Genomic DNA, 24,659 nt, shown 5'->3' with positions numbered 1-24,659 from the left:
CCATGATGCGGCGCCAATTTCATAATAACATTGAGTTATGAACACAAAGGTGCCAAAATTTATTGATGCTGACTTACCCTGTATTAAGCTGAGATAAAGATAAAAGGTGGAGGTGCTTTTGTTCCTCCTGATGAAGCAGTGCATCGGCCCATCCCTTGGTCCAGGTTGTGTGGAAAGCATAGAGGTCAATTAAATCTTCTATGTGACCTAGACATACTCGCCAAAACCAAGGATACTGTTGTTTTCTCCTACCGAACACCTGGAGCTAGTTCAGAATCTGACACTACTTCGGTTAATAATAGATCATGCAGTGGAACCATGCAAAGATCTGATGATGTCACAGTGGATAGCAGTGTTTCTGGAAAAAAATACCATCAGATTTCCCCTTAATAACAGAGATGCCGAGGGAAACAGAACTGATAGCTCAAGGACACTGATACCTTTCAAACGGAAGATGGAAAACAAAAAACAAAAGATAATAAGGTTTGTACTGTTTTCTTTCCAGTTGTTCAGTTATTTCTGGCACCAAGCTAAAGCACAACACATGATTTTCCAGCAGCCGGAAACCTTTCAAAAGGAGCTGGTTATGACATCTGATCAAGCTTCCACACAGAACCAACGCCTTCCAAAGGGATATGCATATGTACCCCGTGATTCTCTTTCTAAAGAGAAACCATGGAAACGAAATACACCGACCCATGAACCACAAGATCCTGGTGGATAGGAATAGCTGAAATCCACAAAAAAATCGCATGCCTAGTGTTGTCAACTGAAAAGCACAAGTACCAAGCGGTGCTGGCCTGTGCTTTTGCTGCAAGGATTACCAAACTAATTGGAATCAAGCTGTAGAATGATGCAAACCAAACTAGTTGTGAATGAGTGTTTGGTATGAGATGGGGTGACTTGGATGAATGGAAACATAGGTGCAATTCACCTAGCAGGGCTATACAAAGATGCCCATGTAGAACCCCTAAATAGAAGTAAAGCTTATATGTATCATTATACCCACAGTAGAAACAAGCAAGAATCGATTCCAATTGTGACAATAAGCAACTTCCATATATGAACATACCAAACACCCTAATATGGTTTTACTAAGTTGGTCCTGCAATCTCACTGCATATAATCCCAAAAAGGAGCAACAAAGATTGTTGATCCACCGGACGTGAATTGCACAACGCATCTGGACTCGTATTTAAGACAAATTTCTTAACTTTTTGATAAAACACTCCGAACCTGCTACAAATCATTCTCGCAATTGCATCTACCATATCCACAGATACCACTACGGGCAAAGAGATGTCCTGAAATGGATGAAATGAAACTACGAGACCATTTCCGCAATCAACAGCTGCAAATCTGAAGCGGGTTGACTTAACATAAGGACCAAACACACGCCAAATCCTCAAGCCACGCACCAAGCAACGCACAAATCAACCAAATCTTAGCAGCAGGAGGGTAGGGAAAGGCCACGATCCAGGCGCACCTGCTTGAGTGAGGAAGGGAAGGTGATCCTGCCGCACTCGAGTGGCGGGCGGACGACGGAGACTCCAGCATCGCGCCAACGACGGCATACGCAGGCGCAGGCGACGACATCACGGCGCGGGGGCCAGCGCTCGGCGCCGGCATTGATGCGGCGGACGATGTCGGTGAGCAGCTCCGGCAGCAGGTGGGACCACCTCTACTCGTCGGCCTCCCCCTCCTCCTCCTCCTGGAGGCGGCCGGGGGCGTCCTCCGAGGCGACCTCGGGTGGAGCTGGATCCATGCCTGTCGCCGGATGGATCTGGGAGCCGCCGGAGCTGCGACATGAGAGGAGGAGAGGGGGAGGGCCGGCGGCGAGCTATAGGAGGAGGAACGCACTGGAGATAGGAGGAACGACATGTCGGCTGCTCGGCAAAAGAGAAGTCGGCGGCGGTAGGATAGACGGGGGGAAACAGATGGATAGGGGATTGCGTGCTGCCCGTTGGATCTTGGAAAATCGAACGGTTTGGGAGCTCGATCCGTGGGTAGGTTGAATCGACCAATGGGAACACATAGTTTTTCTTAGATAGGATCCCTCACTGCTCCATTCACCTCAGCACGAGCCATCCATAACGGACCAGCTCCTAGATATGTGATAGATGGATGAATATGCGTCACGTCATCGATCCGTGGAACAAATATTTCCACCAATAGGAATCAAGCTCATGCAATTGTGTTCTTCTTTTTATTTTTATTTTAATTTTTTCCACCCTCTTGACCGATGAAGGAGAGCAAGTACTAACTGCATTCACATCGATGAAGGATCCGGCGGCCTCGTCTAGGACCACGTGAACCCGCCCGACTGCTACCACACATGAATATTGGATGGATGTGCGGCATGTCATCGATCTAAGGCATAAATGTTTCCACGAATGAGAAGTAACCTATCGTGTGGTTGTTTCCACCCTAAAGTGAAGAATACGGTGCCGGTCATGAAAGGGGTCACACTCTGGAGCCACGTGGAGGACGTCTAAAGCTATTTTTGCCATTTAATGAGTTTTCTGTCGAATCAGAAGGAAAACAGATGGAATCGGAAGGAAATCGGTCAAACAATTTTGCACAAGGGTGCATCTTGGAATGGCAAACAATGTTGCTAAAGGGAGTTTTCATTTTCTTTGGACGTAAAATTCATTTTCCATTTATGCCCTTGTCGACACCTATACAAGACACACAGGCGAAATTGTTGAGTATTCTACCCAGTCACCTCTGTTTAAGCCTATGACCTTCTTAATTTTGTCATGGAGGACCTACAATGTGGGCATAAATAGAGCTACACATGCTAGTGACCATTTTGGGCAATGGGATTATGACCTTCTTGATAGAGATGGTCAAAATTTTCTACGGTTTGGACCCTCTTAGACACCTCATGACCTTTTTGTAGATTTAAGTCATAGATCTATGACCAATAAAACCGCCGTCAATATTTTTTGTCATAAACGAGCTTATTTCTTGTAGTGCCAGTTCGGTTGCTAAGTGTTAGTAACTCGAAATAAAAGCTATGGAATAAACGGAGACTAGGTAAAGGCAAGGTGATGATATGTGTTGGAAGTTTTCCAAGGTTGATGTGATCAAACATCGCGCACTCCCTCTACCATCGGGATTAGTGTTAAACCTAAATAATTGTTATTTGGTGTTTGCATTGAGCATAGACATGATTAGATTGTGTTTATCGCAATACGATTATTCACTTAAAGAGAATAATGGTTACTTTGTTTATTTGAATAATACCTTCAATGGTCTTGCGCCTAAAATGAATGGTTTATTGAATCTCGATCATAGTGATACACATGTTCATAATATTGATGCCAAAAGATACAAAGTAGTTATGATAGTACCACTTGCTTGTGGGACTGCCACTTGAGTCATATTGGTATAAAACGCATGAAGAAGCTCCACGCTGATGGATCTTTGGACTCACTCGTTTTTGAAAGGTTTGATACATGTGAACCATGTCTATTGGTATAAACGCATGAAGAAACTCCATGCAGATGGATTATTTGTACTCACCTGATTTTGAATTACTTGAGACATGCAAATCACACCACATGAGCAAGATGACTGAAGGCCTCGTTTTCCAGTGAGATGGAACAAAAAAGTAACTTATTGGAAGTAATACATTTTTTATGTATGTAGTCCAATGAGTACTTAGGCACGCAGTGGATATCGTTATGTTCTTACTTCACAGATGACTTGAGTAGATACTAGTATATTTGCTTGATGAAACACACGTCTGAAATATTGAAAGGTTCAAGTAATTTTAGAGTGAAGTTGAAGATCGTCGTGACAAGAGGATAAAATGTCTACGATATGATCGTAGAGATGAATATTTGAGTTGCGAGTTTGGTACACAATTAAGATAGTGTGGAAAATGTTTCACAACTAATGCCACCTGGAACACCATAGTGTGATAGTGTGTCCGAATGTCGTAGCCGCGCCCTATTGGATCTGGTGCATACTATGATGTCTCTTATCGAATTACCATATCTTTTTTGGGTTATGCATTAGAGCTAACCGCATTCGCTTTAAATAGGGCACCACGTAATTCCATTGAGATGACACCGTCTGAACTATGGTTTGGAGAAACCTAAGTTGTCGTTTCTTAATAGTTTGGGGCTACGACGCTTATGTGAAAAAGTTTCAGCCTGATAAGCTCGAACCCAAAGCGGATAAATGCATCTTCATAGCATACCCAAAACAATTGGGAATACCTCCTATCTTAGATCCGGAAGAAAAAAGTTTGTTTCTAGAAATGGGTCCTTTCTCGAGAAAAAGTTTCTCTCGAAATAATTGAGTGGGAGGATGGTGGAAACTTGATGAGGTTATAGAACCGTCGCTTCAAGCAGTGTGTAGCAGGGCGCATGAAGTTATTCCTATGGCGCCTACACCAATTGAAGTGGAAGTTGATGATAGTGATCATGAAGCTTTGGATCAAGTTAATACAAACCTAGTAGGTCAACAAGGTCACGTACTGCTCGAGAGTGGTATGGTAACCCTGTCTTAGAGGTCATGTTTTTGGACAACAATGAACCTACGAACTATGGAGAAGCGATGGTGGGCCCAGATTCCGACAAATGGCTGGAGGCCATGAAATCCGAGAGAGGATCCATGTATGAAAACAAAGTGTAGACTTTGGAAGAACTACTTGATGGTCGTAATATTGTTAAGTACGGATGGATCTTTAAAAGGAAGATAGACGATGATGGTGAAAAGTCACCATCAAGAAAGCTTGACTTGTCGCAAAGATGTTTCCGACAAGTTCAAAGACTTGACTATGATGAGACTTTCTCACTCGTAGCGATGCTAAAAGTCTGTTGGAATTATGTTAGAAATTGTTGCATTATTTATGAAATATTGCAGATAGGATGTCAAAACATTGTTTCCTCGACGGGTTCCTTGAGGAAAGGTTGTGTGTGATACAACCAGAAGGTTTTGTCTATCCTAACGATGCTAACAAGTATGCAAGCTCCAGTGATCCTTCTATGGAATGGAGCAAGCATCTCGGAGTTGGAATATACGCTTTGAAGAGATGATCAAAGTTTTTGGTTTTATACAAAGATTATGAGAAACTTGTATTTCCAAAGAAGTGAGTGGGAGCACTATAGAATTTCTGATTAGAATATGTGATTGACATATTGTTGATTGGAAATAATGTAGAATTTCTGGAAAGCATAAAGGGTTGTTTGAAAGGAGTTTTTCAAAGGAAAACCTAGATAGAGCTACTTGAACATTGAGCAACAGGATCTATAGAGATAGATGAAACTGCTTAATAGAACCTTCAATGAAATGCATGCCTTGACAAGTTTTTGAAGGAGTTCAAAATAGATCAACAAAGAAGGAGTTCTTAGCTGTGTTGTAAGGTGTGAATTTGAGTAAGACTCAAAGCCCGACCACGGCAGAAGAAAGAGAAAGAACGAAGGTCATCCCCTATGCATTAGCCGTAGGCTCTATAGTATGCTATGTTGTGTACCGCACCTGATGTGTGCCTCGCCATGAATATGCCAAGGGGTACGATAGTGATCCAGGAGTGGATTACTGGACAGGGTCAAAGGTTATCCTTAGTAACTAGTGGACTAAGAAATTTTTCTCGATTATGGAGGTGATAAAAGAGTTCGTCGTAAAGGGTTACGTCGATGCAATCTTTGACACGAATTCGGATGACTTTGAGAAATAAACCGGATTCCTATAGTGGAGCAGTCATTTGGAATGGTTCCAAATGGCGCGTGGTATTATCATCTATAGGATGACATAGAGATTTGTAAAACACACACTGATCTGAAAGGTTCAAACCTGTTGACTAAAAACCTCTCTCACAAGCAAGACATGATCGAACCCCAGAACTGTATGGGTGTTAGATTCATTGCAATCACATAGTGATGTGAAGTAGATTATTGACTCTAGTGCAAGTGGGAGACTGTTGGAAATATGCCCTAGAGGCAATAATAAATTGGTTATTCTTATATTTCCTTGTTCATGATAATCGTTTATTATCCATTCTAGAATTGTATTGATTGGAAACTTAAATACATGTGTGGTTACATAGACAACACACTGTCCCTAGTGAGCCTCTAGTTGACTAGCTCATTGATCAAAGATGTTCAAGGTTTCCTAGCCATAGACAAGGGTTGTAACTTGATAACGAGATCACATCATTAGGAGAATGATGTGATGGACAAGACCCAAACTATAAACATAGCATATGATCGTGTCAGTTTGTTCCTACTATTTTCTGCATGTCAATGTGTGTGTTCCTATTACCATGAGATCATGCAACTCCCGGACACCGGAGGAATACCTTGTGTGTATCAAACATCGCAACATAACTGGGTGACTATAAAGGTACTTTACAGGTATTTCCGAAAGTGTCGGTTGGGTTGGCATGGATCAAGACTGGGATTTGTCACTCTGTGTAATGGAGAGGTATCTCGGGGCCCGCTCGGTAATACAACATCATAACAAGCCTTGCAAGCAATGTGACTCCGGAGTTAGTCATGGGATCTTGTATTACGGAACGAGTAAAGAGACTTGCCGGTAACGAGATTGAACTAGGTATGGAGATACCGACGATCGAATCTCGGGCAAGTAACATACCGAAGGACAAAGGGAACAACATACGGGATTAACTGAATACTTGACATAGAGGTTCAACCGATAGAGATCTTCGTAGAATATGTAGGAGCCAATATGGGCATCCAGGTCCTCCTATTGGTTATTGACCGGGGAGTGTCTCAGGTCATGTTTGCATAATTCTCGAACCCGCGGGGTCTGCACACTTAAGGTTTGGTGACGTTTCAGTATAGTTGATTTATAGGTGTTGGTGACCGAAGGTTATTTGGAGTCCCGGATGATATCATGGAGGCCACGAGGAGATCCCGAATGGTATGGAGGTAAATATTGATATATAGGAAGTCCTGTTTTGGTCACCGAAAAAGTTTCGGGCTCATCGGTAGTGTACCGGGAGTGCCGAAATGGTACCGGGGGACCACCGGGAGGGGTGTGACGACCCAAAGGTTTCATGGGCTGTGAGAGGAGGTAGACCAGCCCCTAGTGGGCTGTCCAAAGCCTCCCCTAAGGGCCCATGCGGCGTAAGTGGAGTAATAAGGCAAAAAACCCAAAAGGTGAAAAGAGTTTCTAAATTAGGAAGGAGTCCTAATAGGACTCCACCTCCCACTCCCTTGTTGGTTTAGCCGCCCCTTCTCCTTGGAGTAGGGGCCAAGGCTGCCTCTTCTCCTCTCCTCCTATATATACTAGAGGTATTGAGGGTTTTTTGGACAACACAAATCAGCCACGACAGCCTCTCTCTCTAGATCTGTTTCTCCTCTAGTCTAGTTCGGCAGTGCTTAGGCGAAGCCCTATTGTATTAGTTCACCACCACCACCACGCCGCCATGCTGGAGAACTCATCTACCTCTCTGCCCCCTCCTGCTGGTTCAAGAAGGTGGAGATCATCATCGAGGTTTACATGTGCTGAACGCGGAGGTGTCGTCTGTTTGGCACTAGATCGGGATGGGATCGTGGGACGGATCGTGATGAGATAGCGGGACGGGCTGCGATTTAAAACATGAAGATGTTCCACTACATCAACCGTGTTATATACGCTTCCGCTTAGTGATCTACAAGGGTATGTAGATTCACTCTCCCCTCTCGTAGATGATCATCACCATGAATAGATATTGCATGTGCGTAGGATTTTTTTTTCATGCTACGTTCCCCAACAAGAATTTCTAAGCCTTACAGTAGGGCAACAAATTTGCGATTGGTTTGTTGCAAAGTAGAGCCTGTGGATTTGTTTGCTTTTTAGCCCGTCTTGTCAAAATGGTACAAATGACCAACTCACGTAGAAGTTGAAATACCGGGCCCCAAGGCTGTCTAATTTCATCACAAAATCTTGATTGGGTTCCATAATACAATAACTTGTTAATAAAAAATTAGAGCACAGATGAATGTGCTTTGTAAGTTTGCCTTCTATGGCCTTGCATGCTCCGACACTCCTCTAGTCCTCTAGTGATCCAGTCCTCTAGTCCTCCTCCTCAAATACTTGACGACTTGCGGTACAACGCACACATTGCTAGCCGTTGGTGGCCCCTTGTCGATTGGTGTCTGATGTCTACTTGTGGTGATGCCCGCTAGCCGTTGGTGCCCGCGTGTATTGCATGCACAATGTTGCCCCAATTGAAAAAATGGGTTCCTCTTTTGTGCTTCCCATGTGTCGTGGTTTTGTCACGGCAGATGTCCTCGTGAAAGGACTTAGTACTGGAGCCATCGCACCTTGGTGGCGACTCAAAGGGGTTAAGCGAGAGAGACACGGCGGTTTACCCAGGTTCGGCCCCTCGAGAAGAGGTAATAGCCTACGTCCTGCTTTGTGTGTATTGATGTGGATTCGATTACAAGGAAGGCGTAACTCGCCTAAACCTAGCACTCAATCATTTCTAACCTCCGTCTCCCCCTCCAGACTCGCCTATATATATAGGTCGAAGCCTTAGGGTTTACAAGAGTCCCTTCCTCTTTACAAATCGTGACCACTGCGGTCTCTAAGTCGCCGTCTTGCAAAACTCAGAGTCCTTCCATAAATCATAACCATCCTGCGACTTGGAAACGCCCGGGTTGAGGCCCAACTAGCCATAAAGGATGAATCGCCTTAACAGTAACCCGGCCCATATTCGGCGGGTCACTTAACAGGCAATATCCCCAACATTAGGCCCCAAATTGACTTGAATCTTCATGCCAATGCTTCCATTTTAGTCGAAGGCGATTCACTCCTCTGTGTTCCTCCGTACACCAGAAATCTTAACTCGCCAGCTGGTACCGGACAAAGTCTCTGAGTCGCCAATGCATTTCCCATTAGTGCTTTCCTTAGCCCTTGATTCTCGGGAACTCCAACACAATCCCAACGGATCTTTTGGTGCGTCATTATCCCGAAATTTTCGGGCGCCATCATGGCGAATCTTTCCTTTCCTCGACGGTTCCCACTCATAGCGCCTCGATCCCCGCGCCCGTCCTGATAAATAGGCGGAAGGGACAGGGCTGACACCGGCCACCTACCAGTCCCGTCAATATCTCCACCATCATCTCAGCGAGAAGAAAACGCTCTGCATCCCGAAGGCTTCGCCGCCGGCCGCAAACTCCACCTCCGTCCGAAGAATTCCAAGGCTGCCCGCAGGCCGTTGCCATCCGAGAAGCTCCGGCGCCGCCCGCAAACCGTCGCCGTTCGAGGAGCTCTGGCGCCTGCAAGCCGCTGCCGTTCGAAGAGCTCCGGCGCCGCCTGCAAGCCGCTGCCGTTCGAAGAGCTCCGGCGCCGTTCAAGGAACTCCAGCGCCGTCCGCACGTCGTCGCCGCCGCCAGGCTCCATCGTCACCAATCTTCTTCGACCAAGATCTTCAGGTTAGGCCACTGCTTCCTCTTTTAAGGGTAGATGTAGTTCTTGTTCTTGCCGCCGCCATTGCCATAGCTACGAAGCTCTATGTTCGCCACCATCTTAACTATCGAACTGATTAGTCCGAGCGCCATTAGGGCACCTAGTGTTTCGAACAATGCTATCCATCTGTGCCCTTGCGAATTTTCGCAACAGACTAGTCTTTTTAAACATGAGGCACCATCCTGATCACACACCGTTCATGTTGTAGCCACGTCCGTAAGCTTTTATATCCGTTGAATAGATCCATTCCTCTTTCACTGTTTGCAAAAAGCTGTTTGGAGACCTCGTCCTTCCCTTAGTGTTTCGGAAACAATAGATTTTACCACCCACAGTAGCATCGCTTCTAAGAATAGCCCTGCTCCGATAAGTCGCCACATCAGCCCAACCCGGCCTCCCAATCCGGCGGGTTAAGCAGAAGCTAGTCCCGACTCACATAATAAATGTCCGAGACATGTAATACCATTTTCTTGCCTATTTGTAGCATGGGTGCTGTTTTCAAGAGCGATTGGCTCCCCACCAAAGTTGACGATGCTATTTTGGCGAATTACGTGAAAGCGGGCTGTTTGGATCCTCAAGACATCATTGGATGGCGCACCGGGTTAGGAGAAGACCTACCCAACCCTAAGGAAGGGGAGATAGTAGTTTTTGTGGAACACTTAGAACGGGGTTTTAAACCGTCCGGATCTAAATTCCTTAGAGACGCCCTGAATTTTATGAACGTCCGACTCCAGGATTTGGGACCCAATTCCATAAGCAACCTGAGTCAATTCCAAGTCCTTTGCGAAGCTTATTTGCGGATCGAGCCTTCCGTCCCTCTGTTTTGGTACTTTTTCCACTTGAATCGCCAGACGGAATTCCACAACGGCCCCAGTTTGGAACTCGGCGGGGTCAACGTGCAGCGTCGCAGGGACAGTCCGTTCCCTGCACTCACTATGCCTAGCCATCCCAAAGGCTGGGGCGAATCTTGGTTCTACTGCAAGGAAACGTCCCCTGCCGGCGAAAGTAAACTTCAGGGTTACAGGCCAAGCCGCCTCCCAGTCAACTTCAAGCTCCCTGACAAGCTCACCGAGGAAGAAGAGTCGGAATTCGTCCCAATTCTGTCCGAACTGAGATCCTTGACGAACAACGGTTTCACCGGGGTTGACTTGATTCCCTGCTGGGTTGAATGGCGGATCCTTCCTCTGAGCCGCCGAGACGGCCTGATGTGCGATTTTGACGGTACTCTGGATCATCCCCAATGCTACTTCCATACAGCATTAACGGAAAAATACATAGTCACCATCATCAGGAAGCTGACCGGCGAACCTGCAGCGAAATGCGGCCAAATCGGCCTTAAGCCCTTCTGCAAGATTAACCCGGCACCCAAGGTAACCAAAGCTAACTCGCCCTCAACTTTTATTTTATCTGGTTTACTGTCATCATGACTTCATGCCATATCCCCTTCCAGAAAGGCGACAAGTTCTGGTCTAGGAGACCTAAGAAACAAGCCATGAAGAGTGCTAAGCCGCCTTCCAAGAAAAACAAAGGCAAAGGCAAATCGGCTGCGGCCGAGCCATCTGAAGTCGACGAATCTCAAGCTGGCGACGCACTCTCAGAGGTACCAACCCATCCTCATTTTCACTCGCCACTCATCACCTTTTTAACTTTTACTTATCTCTCGCTCCTCTTATAACAGAATGAAGATAACGAGAGCCAGGAAGACTCTGTCGAGGTAATTTCCGTCTCTTCCGATTCATCTCCTTCTCCACCTAAGCCGGCCCGGCGAATATGTGGGAAAGTACCTCTCTCACATCCAAATGCCCATTTGGACCCAAATTTCTTACTGAAGAAAACGTAGCACGCCTCGAAACAGAAAACGCGAAGTCATTCTGGCGACCTGACACCTGGCTTGCCAACAAGGAACAAAAGAAAACCAAGCGAGGTACCTCCTTTTCTTATTTGAGCAACCATTGTTCGTGCTGCTTTGGATCACAGTCCTAACCCGCCAGTATTATCGATGTACCAATTCTGCAGGATTCTCCCCCCACTTCCGGCGACTCAGTGATGTCGACCCTTCCACCAATGATCCGAGTCCCGGGGTAAGTTCCTTGTCCTGATCCTTGAGAATAATACTCTTTTTAATAATTTTTTAACACGCCTATCTCTTTCATTAGGGCGCAAGCCAAAAAGAGGAAGACCAGTGGATCAAACCCTGACGCCACTCCTGAACCTCCAAGGAAAGCTATTCCGACTCAACAGGATCCGAGTCAAAACGAGCCGACAATTCAAGCAAACCCTCCTGAGTCGCCCAAAGGATCAACGGATGTCCCTAGATCACCGGTCGTAATGGCGACAGCTGATGACCCAGATGCTGTGGTCATTACTGGTTTTGGTTTTTCCAAGTCGGCAGAGACAATCCTCTCCAAACATACAGCATCCCCTTCTCCATCAATTCTCGAGTCTGGGCCTTCCAAGGCGAAACTTTCTGACTATGCAGGTCTGGAGTTTAAAGAGCTCTGTTCTGGCTTCGCAAGTCGCCTAGAAGCGAGTTACGAGATGGAAAAGAATCTGCTGAAGATGTTAAATAACAAACATGAGGTAAAAATTTATACTCTATATTATCCTCAGTAACCCCCAAGGGCCGGGTCATCAGTAAAATGATGAGCCGGGTCTTTTAAAAGCTTCGCGACCAGTAACCCCCAAGGGCTGGGTCATCAGTAAAATGATGAGCCGGGTCTTTTAAAAGCTTCGCGACCAGTAACCCCCAAGGGCCGGGTCATCAGTAAAATGATGAGCCGGGTCTTTTAAAAGCTTCGCGACCAGTAACCCCCAAGGGCCGGGTCATCAGTAAAATGATGAGCCGGGTCTTGATTTCTGTATAATTTCCCTTGAAAAATTATACATTAGCCCCCAAGTGTCAGGGGTATTGCCTTGCAATAATTCTGAGACTTGTCTCTGTTTTTAAATTTTGAACAGGAAAGCCTTGCCCAGACCGAACTGGCCCTGGGCGACTTAAGGAAAAACTTGGCTGACCAACAAGATGCCCGAGCTCAGTCGGAAGACAAATATAAGCTGGCTCTGGTTGAACTGGAAAAGCTCAAAGCCGAGTTAGAAAGAACTCAGGCTGACCACAGCGCGGTTTTGACGAGAGCCGAAAAAGCAGAAGCAAAGCTGGCAACTGTGCAGCAGGAGCTATCCGGCTTAAAGCGCCATATTTCCAACATGACTCAAGCCATCTTTGGTAAGCTTTACCTAACTCGCCAATCTTATCATCTTCCTTGGGCAAAATTCCTCAATGTTTAACTTACCGGTTATTTAATCACAGGCTCGAGAGTCGCCAATCTGCAAGACGACAGCGTGTTGATGCTGAAGGCGATCTATACACTGACGGAACAACTGTACACAGGCAGTGTGCTGACCGTCAAAGCTGTGATCGGTGCAAAGGAGCCCATAACTTCTATCAAGAAGGTGCTTGGATATCTATCCACACCGCCTCCCCAGATCGGCGAGTTAACCCGATCAGCCGCCCGGAAGGGTGTCCTGACGGCTCTGAGTCGCTGCCTGGCGTATGCTCCAGAAATTAATTTGGAAGAAGTAGCTGCCGGCTTCCCTCAGCTTAAAGATGATGGCTCGGAGTTCGTGGAAGAAGACTACCAGAAGGTTGTCAAGGATTCTCGACTGGCCGCGACCCAACTCGCCTCCAGCCTTGACTTGACGAAATATCAGGCGGCTTACGATGACAAGAATAAGAAAATCAGCCCGCCAACCTTCGTGGTGACCAACCTTATCCCTCGGCGACCCAAGAACCCCTTTGACTGGGAAACAGACCTGACGTCAATCTTGACCGATGAAGACGATTTTGCCTCTTTGTCCAGATGCAATTGGGTCTTGGGCGATTTACAAATCGAAGCTCGTCAGAGCTCACGACAGGATTTAGCGGAATAGATTTTCCTTGAATTTGGCCCAAGAGCCATGTAATAGTCAGTACTATCTTTTGATGACATCTTCTGCAAAAAACCCTTATATCGCCTTTGAGGCGGTTTAAAATATTTTGTTAATCATTATCAGAGTCGCCTGAAATGCTCAATCCGCCAAGGATGAAAGCCTTGAGCACCTTATCTGTGAAAAGAACCACAAACAGTTTCAACAAGTAAGCAGTGAGGATAAAGATTTCCAAGGTCAAATCATAACAGGGTAATTTTGTCGGCTCATACGGTCGCGACAGGAGGGGGCGAGTCAGGAAACTCGTGCACCCACCCTTAATGCAGGTTTCGTCGGCTCATACGGTCGCGACAGGGGGAGGCGAGTCAGAAAGCTCGTGCACCCACCCTTAATGCAGGTTTCGTCGGCTCATACGGTCGCGACAGGAGGAGGCGAGTCAGAAAGCTCGTGCACCCACCCTTAATGCAGGTTTCGTCGGCTCATACGGTCGCGACAGGAGGAGGCGAGTCAGAAAGCTCGTGCACCCACCCTTAATGCAGGTTTCGTCGGCTCATACGGTCGCGACAGGGGGAGGCGAGTCAGAAAGCTCGTGCACCCACCCTTAATGCAGGTTTCGTCGGCTCATACGGTCGCGACAGGGGAAGGCGAGCCAGAAAGCTCGTGCACCCACCCTTAATGCAGGTTTCGTCGGCTCATACGGTCGCGACAGGGGGAGGCGAGTCAGAAAGCTCGTGCACCCACCCTTAATGCAGGTTTTGTCGGCTCATACGGTCGCGACAGGGGGAGGCTAGTCAGAAAGCTCGTGCACCCACCCTTAATGCAGGTTTCGTCGGCTCATACGGTCGCGACAGGAGGAGGCGAGTCAGAAAGCTCGTGCACCCACCCTTAATGCATGTTCTGTCGGCTCATAAGGTCGCAACAGGATGTCATGAAATTGCTCTTTCTTTTTCTTAAAGAAGAAGCCTCCGAGTCAGGGAAACATTATATTATTCCATAATAAAAAACCGAAAAACTTACAAAGCATGGAGTTTTAAGAACTCAAGTGTAATAAGGCCGCAAATGGGCAATATTCCAAGGGCGAGTTGACTCAGCCCCCGTAGTCGGTCGATCATACCGAAGATCCATCAAGTAGTAAGAACCATTGCGGAGGTTCTTGTTGACAACGAAAGGTCCCTCCCAAGGGGGCGAAAGCTTGTGCATGCCTGCCCGGTCTTGTATCAGTCGAAGCACCAAATCGCCTTCCTGGAAGGTCCGACTCTTCACCCGGCGACTATGATAACGCCGCAGATCTTGCTGATAGATCGCCGAGCGAGCCGCTGCTAAGTCACGTGCCTCTTCCAAGGCGTCCAAAGAGTCCTGACGCGCCAGCTCATTGTCCTGCTCCACATATGCGGCGACTCTAAGAGAATCATGCCTTATGTCAGTAGGGAGGACGGCCTCTGCACCATAGACCAAGAAGAAAGGAGTGAACCCTGTGGACCGATTCGGGGTGGTTCGGATGCTCCATAATACCGAAGGTAACTCCTCCACCCAACATCCTGGAGTTCTTTCCAGGGGAATTATGAGTCGAGGTTTGATCCCTCGCAAAACTTCCTGATTCGCCCGCTCGGCCTGTCCGTTTGACTGCGGGTGAGCAACTGCAGAGATATCAAGCCGGATATGTTCACGGCGACAGAAATCCAGCATCGCCCCTTGGGACAAGTTAGTACCATTGTCTGTGATGACACTGTGCGGATATCCAAAACGGAAAATCAGCTTCTTCAGAAATTTTACCGTAGTCTCCGCGTCGCAGGTCCCAACAGGCTCTGCCTCAATCCATTTAGTGAATTTATCAACCGCCACCAATAAGTGGGTTTTCTTGTTGGAGGACATCTTAAAGGGACCGACCATGTCCAGCCCCCAGACCGCGAAAGGCCAAGTAATGGGGATCATCCTCAATTCTTGAGCCGGCACATGAGCCTGTCTCCCGTATCGTTGGCACCCCTCGCACCGCCGTACTATATCTTCTGCATCTGCGTGAGCCGTCAACAAGAAGAAACCGTCTCGAAAGGCTTTTGATACCAAAGAACCTGACCCGGCGTGATGTCCGCAGTCTCCAGAATGGATGCCATTAAGGATTGTGCATCCTTCCTCGGAGGAAACGCACCGCTGAAAGACCCCTGAAGCACTTCGTTTATATAGCTCGCCATTAATGATGACCATGGACTTGCTACGCCGAACAATCTGGCGAGCCAAACTTCGTCAGTGGGTAACTCGCCACAAGCAAGATAAGCTAGATAAGGAAGAGCCCAATCCGGAGCGACATGGAGAGCCGCCACAAGCTGAGACTCGGGATCTGGTATCGCCAATTCCTCCTCCGTGGGTACAGTTACGGACGGTTTATGCAGGACATCCAAGAAGACATTAGGGGGGACCGGTTTTCTCTGTGAGCCGAGTCGCGAGAGGGCATCAGCTGCTTCGTTGAGTCGCTGATCGACATGATCGACCTGGTACCCATGAAAATAGCCCGCCACGTCAGATACGGCTCGCCTGTAAGCCGCCATCATAGGATCTCGAGAGTCCCAGGTGCCCGAAACCTGTTGCGCCACCAGATCTGAGTCCCCAAAACACCTGACTCGGGTTAGGTTCATCTCTTTTGCTAGTCGCAAACCGTGAAGCAGGGCTTCATACTCTGCCGCATTATTTGTACAAGGGAACATGAGCCGGAGGACGTAGCAGAACTTATCTCCTTGAGGGGATATCAACACCACACCAGCCCCCGAGCCCTCCAACTGTCTGGATCCATCAAAATAAATAGTCCAATAGGTAAGGTCGGGCCGATCTTCCGGAGCCTGAAGCTCCGTCCAATCATTGACGAAATCAACCAGTGCCTGGGATTTGATGGCCGTGCGGGGGGTATACTGAATGTGATGTGACCCGAGTTCTATTGCCCATTTGGCGATTCGCCCTGTTGCCTCACGGTTTTGGATGACGTCGCCGAGGGGCGCGGAACTGACCACGGTGATTGGGTGTTCTTGGAAATAATTTTTAAGCTTCCGACTCGCCATGAACACCCCATAGACCAGTTTCTGCCAATGTGGGTATCGCTGTTTGGAAAGAGTTAACACCTCACTGATAAAGTACACCGGGCGTTGTACCGGGTATTCCTTTCCTTCCTCCTTTCTTTCGACGACCACAGCCACGCTGACCGCTTTGGAATTCGCGGCGATATACAGGAGCATAGGCTCCTTTTCAGCCGGGGCCGCCAGGACCGGCGGGTTAACCAATTGATGTTTCAAGGCCTGAAGTGCCTCGTCAGCTTCCTCTGTCCACACGAATCGGTCAGATTTCCTTAACAATTGATAGAGCGGAATCGCCTTTTCTCCGAGGCGACTTACAAAACGACTGAGAGCCGCAATGCGACCCACCAATCACTGAACTTGGTTAACATTCGTCGGCTTGCTGAGGGAGGTAACCGCGTCAATTTTGTTCGGGTTAGCCTCGATGCCGCGCTCCGATACCAAGAAACCCAGTAGTTTTCCCGCAGGTACGCCGAAAACGCACCTGGTAGGATTTAGCTTCATCTGATATACCCGTAAATTATCAAAGGTTTCCTTAAGGTCTTCCGGAAGTGTCTCTTCCCGGCGGGTCTTGATCACAATGTCGTCAACATAAGCATGGACGTTGCGGCCAATTTGGCTATGAAGACAATTCTGGATGCAGCGTTGGTAAGTCGCCCCTGCGCTCTTGAGCCCGAACGGCATGGACACATAGCAAAAGGCCCCGAAGGGGGTTATGAAAGCAGTCTTTTCTTGATCTTCCACAGCCATTTTGATCTGATGATAACCCGAATAAGCGTCCAAAAAGCACAATCGTTCGCATCCCGCCACCGAGTCAATGATTTGGTCGATGCGGGGAAGAGCGAAAGGATCCTTGGGGCAAGCTCTGTTAAGGTCCGTATAGTCAATACACATACGGAAAGTGCCATTCTTCTTGAGTACTAACACCGGGTTAGCTAGCCATTTGGGATGAAAGACTTCCACGATGAACCCGGCGGCTAAAAGACGGGCGACTTCCTCTCCAATCGCCTTCCGTCGCTCCTCGTTAAACCTGCGGAGGTATTGTTGGACAGGTTTGCATTTTGGGTCAATATTAAGATGGTGCTCAGCGAATTCTCTCGGTACACCCGGCATGTCAGAGGGTTTCCATGCGAAGATGTCCCGATTCTCACGGATGAATTCGATGAGCGCGCTTTCCTATTTGGGGTCCAGACCTGTTCCAATGGTAAACTGCTTGGATGAATCGCCAGGGACGAAGTCGACTGTCTTCGTGTCATCCGTTGGTTTGAACTTGAGGGGCGACTCGGAATCTGTAGTCGGTTTCTTGAGTGGTGACATGTCTGCCGGGTCAACATTGGCCCGGTGGTTTTTGAGCTCCTCTGCCGGCAGGCGACTTCCGCGTAGGCCGCGTCTCCTTCCTCACACTCCTTTGCAATCCTTCTATCTCCATCGACCGTGATGGGCCCTTTAGGACCAGGCATTTTGAGCTTGAGGTAGACGTAGCATGGGCGGGCCATGAAGCGAGCGTAAGCCGGTCGCCCGAACAGCGCATGGTACGGGCTTTTTAATTTGACCACCTCGAAGACCAGAGACTCCGACCTGTAGTTCTGTGCAGTTCCGAACGCTACTGAGAGCCTGACCCGGCCAATCGGATAAGCGGATTTGCCCGGGACGATGCCGTGGAAAACCGTAGTTGAAGGCATCAAGTCTTTCTCTAATAGATTCATCCTCCGGAAGGTGTCGAAGTATAGGATATTAATGTTGCTGCCGCCATCCATTAGTACTTTCGATAGAGTGTAACCCGCCACTTGGGGAGCCACGACCAAGGCCAGGTCGCCCGGGTTATCTATTCTCGGCGGGTGATCCTCTCTGCTCCACGTTATGGTCTGTTCGGACCAGTGGAGATATCTGGGAACCGCCGGCTCAATTACGTTGTACGCCCGGTGATTTACCTTTTTATCACGTATGCAAGCATTAGTGGTGAAAACACGATATTGCCCGTTACTTAGCTGTTTAGGATTGTTGCGGAAGCCCCCATGGTCATCCTGGTCCTGCGGAGCCCCCGGTGGGGGCGGCTGCTGGAAGACTCCTGGCGGGTTGTACCGCCGGTGGTGGTGCACCGGGTACTGGCCGCCGCCTGGCTGCGTCCCCCCCTGAGCCTCTTGTTCGGGAAAACCGCCGAAGGGGTTGTGCCTTTGGTTGGGCGCGGTGAGTTGGTCTTGGCGACGGTTCGGGTCTTCGCTCTGGCTCTTCTTGATTGCCTCGGCCCGAAACTCCCGCATCACGAAGCAGTTCTCCCAGGAGTGACCCGCCGGGCCGTCGGCCGTGGCGTGGTGCGGGCAAGGGCCTTTGAGCAGCTCTTCGTAGTTACGCGGTCTTTTCCCACTGAGGCCTCGATTCTTCTTTTTGCCGTCATTGGCGTTGGTGTTGGCAACCAGATCCGAGGGCTCCTCATGCGGCCTACGCTTGTCGTTGGTCCCCTGGTTATGACGGTTGCGGCCCTGGAGGCGGGTATGCTTATTCGTTGAATCGCCCTTCTTGGGCGAGTTACCCTTACCATCCTCGCCGGGATCCTTGGTATCATCGGCTTCGGCGTACCTAGTGAGGGTATCCATCAGCTCGCCCATATCCTGAACTTTCCGTTTGAGTCGCCCCAGCTTCTGGACCAGCGGTTCGTAGTGGTAGTTGTGCTCGAGGATAAGCACAACTTGCGCTGCCGTGATGCCATCCGATGAATGGATAATTTCCGCGACTCGCCGCGACCAATGATGCGCCGACTCATCCGGGCGTTGCACGCAGTGTTGCAAGTCGACGATTGTCATCGGTCGTTTACAGGTTCCCCGGAAGTTTTTGATAAAACGCTCCTTTAACTCGGCCCAGGACTGGATAGAGTTGGGGGGTAAAATTTTCAACCAAGTGCGTGCCGATCCCTCGATCATCATGGTGAAATATCTGGCGCAAACCGCCTCGTTGACATCGAGCATGTCCATGGTGACCTCATAGCCCTCGATCCAAGATGTTGGTTCGAGATCTGGTGTGTAATTTGGCACCTTTCTTGGTCCTTTGAAATCCTTGGGCATTCTTTCGTTTCGAAGGGCCAGGGACAAGCAGGGCACCCCAACTCGCCCTCCGGTCCCCACGGGAGGAGTCTGAGCCTCTTGAGTGTTGGGTGGACCTCTGCCCGGCGGGTCCCGCTCGGACGGGTTGTCCTGCGGGAGGTGTCGCGGGGCGCTGTTTACGGCTGGCTGATCCTCCGGCCAACCCCTGGTATAGCTCGCCTGGGGGGTGGAGTGCAATCGCTCGGGGCTGTGTGAGAATTGCGTGTTTTGGACCACCGCTGTTTTCAACATCTCGATGGCGTTCCTTGCTTCGATCTCAGCTGGGGTGTTGCCGTGGATCGGGAGAGACTCCAGATGGCGGGTTGCGGCAAGCACGTTATCCACCGGGTTAGAGAAGTGGCCTCGGGGGGTCCGGAAACGAGGAATTTGACCCTCAGTCGGCTGAATCGGCGGGTTAGGAGGGCGGCCCATCCCTCCTGCTGGAGCAGCTCCCATCCCGGGTGTTTGGGGAGTGTCGAACAGGCGAGTCGGATTGAGATCATGGGGCAGGCGCCCCTGGTGCCTCCGCCGATGGACGGCGTCGGATGCGCGTTGTTGTCTTTCAAGCCGCCAATTGTCGGTGTTCAACCGCATCCTTTCGGCCGTAATCTGGGCCTGTCGAGTTTCCATCCTGGCGGACTCCGTCTCAGCATCCTGATGGGCCTTTGCCACCGCCTCCCTCAGTTTTGCTAATTCCGCATTTATCTCCTCTTGGTTCTCTGGCGTGAGGGGGGTTGACATTAGTCTTGTGATTTCCGCCGCTAAATCCACCAGGACTGCTGACGCACGTCTGGATGTCCCGCCGGTTCCGTCGCCCCCGGCGGGGTTCTGTGCGGGTTGAGTCGCCCCAGCCATGTAGATGGCGATCTGGCGGCGGGTTCGATCGAGGATTTCCAGATCCATGGCCAATGACAAGCCCCCAAGACCGTCTCCGTGGAGGGACTGGATGGAACCGGAATCGCCCATGGATGACTCATCGTCAGAGTTGATGGGGGTAACCTCCTGAGCCGCCACGGCCTCTGGCTCCTCCGACCCCAGCGTGAAACCCACAAAGACCGGGTGGGTCAGATTCTGGGTTATGACTGGATGAACGTACCTGGCCGGCTCGACGATGTCGGAGGAGATGTCCGGCTCAGGAAAAGATGACCCGATCATGCCGATGAAGACGTTGATCTTGCCGAAGGGGACCCTGTAGCCTGATTCGAGGGAATTTGCTTCAGGTCCCCATCGCCGGTTGTCGATGTAGGCTATGCCGCGTCGGCTCCAAGTCATGAGCGCCGCCGCATAACTCCCAGACCCTGGTAGGGCTCCCTTTGAGAACTCAACTCCACCGTGCGCAGGCCCCAGGGTGGGCGCCAACTGTCGTGGTTTTTTCACGGCAGATGTCCTCGTGGAAGGACTTAGTACTGGAGCCATCGCACCTTGGTGGCGACTCAAAGGGGTTAAGCGAGAGAGACACGGCGGTTTACCCAGGTTCGGCCCCTCGAGAAGAGGTAATAGCCTACGTCCTGCTTTGTGTGTATTGATGTGGATTCTATTACAAGGAAGGCGTAACTCGCCTAAACCTAGCACTCAATCATTTCTAACCTCCGTCTCCCCCTCCAGACTCGCCTATATATATAGGTCGAAGCCTTAGGGTTTACAAGAGTCCCTTCCTCTTTACAAATTGTGACCACTGCGGTCTCTAAGTCGCCGTCTTGCAAAACTCAGAGTCCTTCCATAAATCATAACCATCCTGCGACTTGGAAACGCCCGGGTTGAGGCCCAACTAGCCATAAAGGATGAATCGCCTTAACAGTAACCCGGCCCATATTCGGCGGGTCACTTAACAGGCAATATCCCCAACACCATGTATGTGCTACCACACTGTTGTAAGCTTGCCTCACTATGTCTTTATGCGTTCACCTAGATTTTTTTATCTCGCATTCGGCTTTTGCGCTTTTGGATCAGACCACTCCAACTAGAGCTTCAAGAAGGTAGAAACACAAGTCCACGAGGTTTCAGTGATTGTAAGCAACATGAGTCCATTTTATGAAGTGGGTTTTGGATGAATTGATGGGAATTAGTTTGATTTAGATCAGGAAATAGTGTCATTATTTGTGAGTGATGCATGATTGCTTGGTTTATGGGCTGCTCGTGAAGTATTACCATCAACATCCCTCTTATGTGGTATCCAAGTGTAATCTACTAAAGATAACAAATTTTGCATTTTATTGGCTAGAAAATTGTTACTAGTGCTCAAATCTAAGCCTTTCAAAATATTTAGTTCGATTTCATTCTTCTCCATCCAATTGTACTAGGGAAAGATGAAACTCGCCACTAATGACTTCTATCCTTCTTGCCCTTAATTACTCCCTCGTTTAATTTTCTTTTGTTGTTCATCTGCTAGTTCACAAAAATTATTCATGTCAATAGTTTCGAGTTATGCATATTTATACGGCTCCAACGTATCTATAATTTTTATTGCTCCATGCTATTATATTATCAATCTTGGACGCTTTATATGCATTTATTTGTTGTTTAATATCATTTTTTAGCACTAACCTATTAACCCACTGCCTAGTGCCAGTTGTTGTTTTCTGCGTGTTTTTGGCTTTTCAGGAAATCAGTACTAGACGGAGTCCAAACGCAACCAAAACTTTTGACGGTTTTTTGGACAAAAATAAGACCTGGAAGCCTCGGGAGATCGGAGGGCACACGAGGTGCCCCCAAGCCAACAGGGCGTGTCGAGGGGGCAAACCGCACCCTGATTGCTTGGGGCCACATCCCAGCTCCTCCAACCCTATCTCAACCTCTATAAATCCTACTTCATGGGGAAAACACCAAAGAGCCGCCCGAAATACTTTTCCCACTGCCGCAAATCCCATCTGGAGCCAAGTTTCGATGCCCTGTCGGAGGGGGATGAATCACAGAGGGCCTTTACATCAACCTTGGTTCTCCCATGGTGATGTGTGAGTAGTTTATCACACACCTACAAGTCCGTAGTTAGTACCTATATGTCTATCTCTCTATCTATGTTCTTCAATGCTAAGATCATCGTGATTCCCGCGATGATCTATCTTATATAATCACTCTTCACATCGTGTTTGTTGGGATTCGATGAATTGTGCACTTATGTTCAGATTATTAATGAAAAGTATTATAGTTATCTCTGAGTTCATATATGCATGATTATGATGGCTTCGTATTTCTCCCGATCTATCGATTTGGTTTGGCCAAGTAGATTTATTTTTCTTCAGCAAGAGTGGTGTGTTGTAATGGGTTCAATCTTGCGGTGCTCAATCCTACTGATAGAAAGAGACTGGTACGTATTGTATTGTTGCCAATAAGGATAAAATTATGGGGTTTATTAATATTAGTTGAGTTTACTTTTGTCTACATCATGTCACTTTACGCCAAGCATTACTCTGTTTTTACTTAATAGTTAATACTCTAGATGCATGCTGGACAGCGATCGATGAGTAGAGTAATAATAGTAGATGCAGGCACGAGTCGGTCTACTTGCTTATGGACGTGATGCCTATATATGTGATCATTGGCATGAATAAATGTTTCATAACTACGCGCTTTTGAATCAATTTCCCAACAATAATTTGTTACCCACCGTATGCCTTCTACGAGAGAGAAGCCTCTATAAAAAACTATGGCCCCCGGGTCTTCACAAATCAAATTCCAAAAACACTAAAAATATCCCTGCATTTTTTCACTAGTAGAAAAAGGGCCTTTAGTCCCGGTTCACGAACCGGGACTAAACAACCCGGGTTAATGCTAGCCCTGGTTCGGCCCTGAACCGGGGCTAATGGCCCTCCACGTGGCGGGGCTGGGAGCGAGGGGGGAGGGGTATTTGTCCCGGTTGTATTATGAACTGGGGCTAATGACCCTCCATGTGGCGGCACTGGGAGCGAGGGGGAGGGGTATTAGTCCTAGTGAGTATTACGAACCGGGGCTATTTCTTCGCTGCTTTTTAGCACTTTTTAGGGTTTAGGGTTTTGCACTAAATTGGATGGAGCTATTTTACTGCCCCCCTATTTTCCCATTTATTTGTTTTGGACACTTTTTAATTCTTGTTTTGCACTAAATTGGATGGTACATACACAACAATAAAGGAACAACTATATTGCACATCATCGTCAGGAATATATTACACCATCTCACCCGTCGTGCTTTGTCGAACATATTACAAAATGTAGACACGAGTTACATGCACATATATGCATCTTTTTTACACTATAACATTTCATGTCAATCGCATCGACGGGCAATAATATTCTCCCTTCACACCTAGGACCTCTGCATCTAAGAATCCGGCAATTTCCTCTTGAATTGCTCGTAGACATTCCTGTGGTAGAAGACCGTCCCGCAACCGTTCGATCTAATTTAAAGAAGCGGTCAATATATATATATATATATATATATATATATATATATCAATGAAACTGAACACAATTCACGGTAATAAAATAGAATTATACACTTATAATAACATCGAGTAAGCGAGTAAGCGAAAATAACATCGAGTAAGCGAAAATAGAATGTGTGTAGTAACACTCACTTGAAGTTGTAAGGAAATAGTATTTCCCTTTTGGTACCAGAAAACCTTAACCCTTGTACCAAGTTATTTTCTGTATCGCGGGGATTCGTTGCGAGACTTTGGTGATGAATGAAATATGGGTCAATGAACCCAATGTCATAGATTTGTCCTCTTTTGCATTCGAGAATCTTCATTCTGCAAAATTAATATAGTGATGAGTAAGATTATACATGCAAGAAATGAGTTGAGTAAGACTTAATGACATAAATTAATAATACTTACAATAGGCACTGATGATAGATTTGTCGAGGGCGTCTTGTTGGTATAACTGAAATAATTTATCGAATTAAATCATTATCACGCCAACTCCATGCCCGAAATGCTCGTTTGTATATGCAAGGTAGATCCAGTTTGCCTGTTGAGCACATGCTTGCATGTACCAGTCATGCAATCTTCGCATTTTTGTTGGTAGCTCGTTGACTAAATCAGGTTTGATGAGAGGAGCCCCATACCGGTACACGTATGTTATGTCAGTGAATACCTCCAAATGGTTTAAGTACTCTTCAATAGACATGCCTTGAGCCTTGGCTGCTTCTCCGTATTGTGCAAGAAAATCCGGACATATGCCAGCTGTTTCAT

The 24,659-nt window shown here is 47.9% G+C and overlaps 1 long non-coding RNA gene across 1 annotated transcript; it reads left to right on the top strand.

The window, feature by feature from the left end:
• The first annotated feature begins 251 nt into the window (after positions 1 to 251).
• On the top strand, positions 252 to 893 carry LOC123411006. Its single transcript, XR_006613156.1, has 2 exons — positions 252 to 483; positions 557 to 893. It is a non-coding gene; the product is annotated as an uncharacterized LOC123411006 (long non-coding RNA).
• The last annotated feature ends 23,766 nt before the right edge of the window (positions 894 to 24,659 follow it).

Source organism: Hordeum vulgare, chromosome 7H, assembly GCF_904849725.1.
Source record: "Hordeum vulgare subsp. vulgare chromosome 7H, MorexV3_pseudomolecules_assembly, whole genome shotgun sequence".
Lineage (NCBI taxonomy): Eukaryota > Viridiplantae > Streptophyta > Magnoliopsida > Poales > Poaceae > Hordeum > Hordeum vulgare.
The sequence above is the reverse complement of the archived record's forward strand: the minus strand, read 5'-3'. Positions and strand labels throughout refer to the sequence as shown.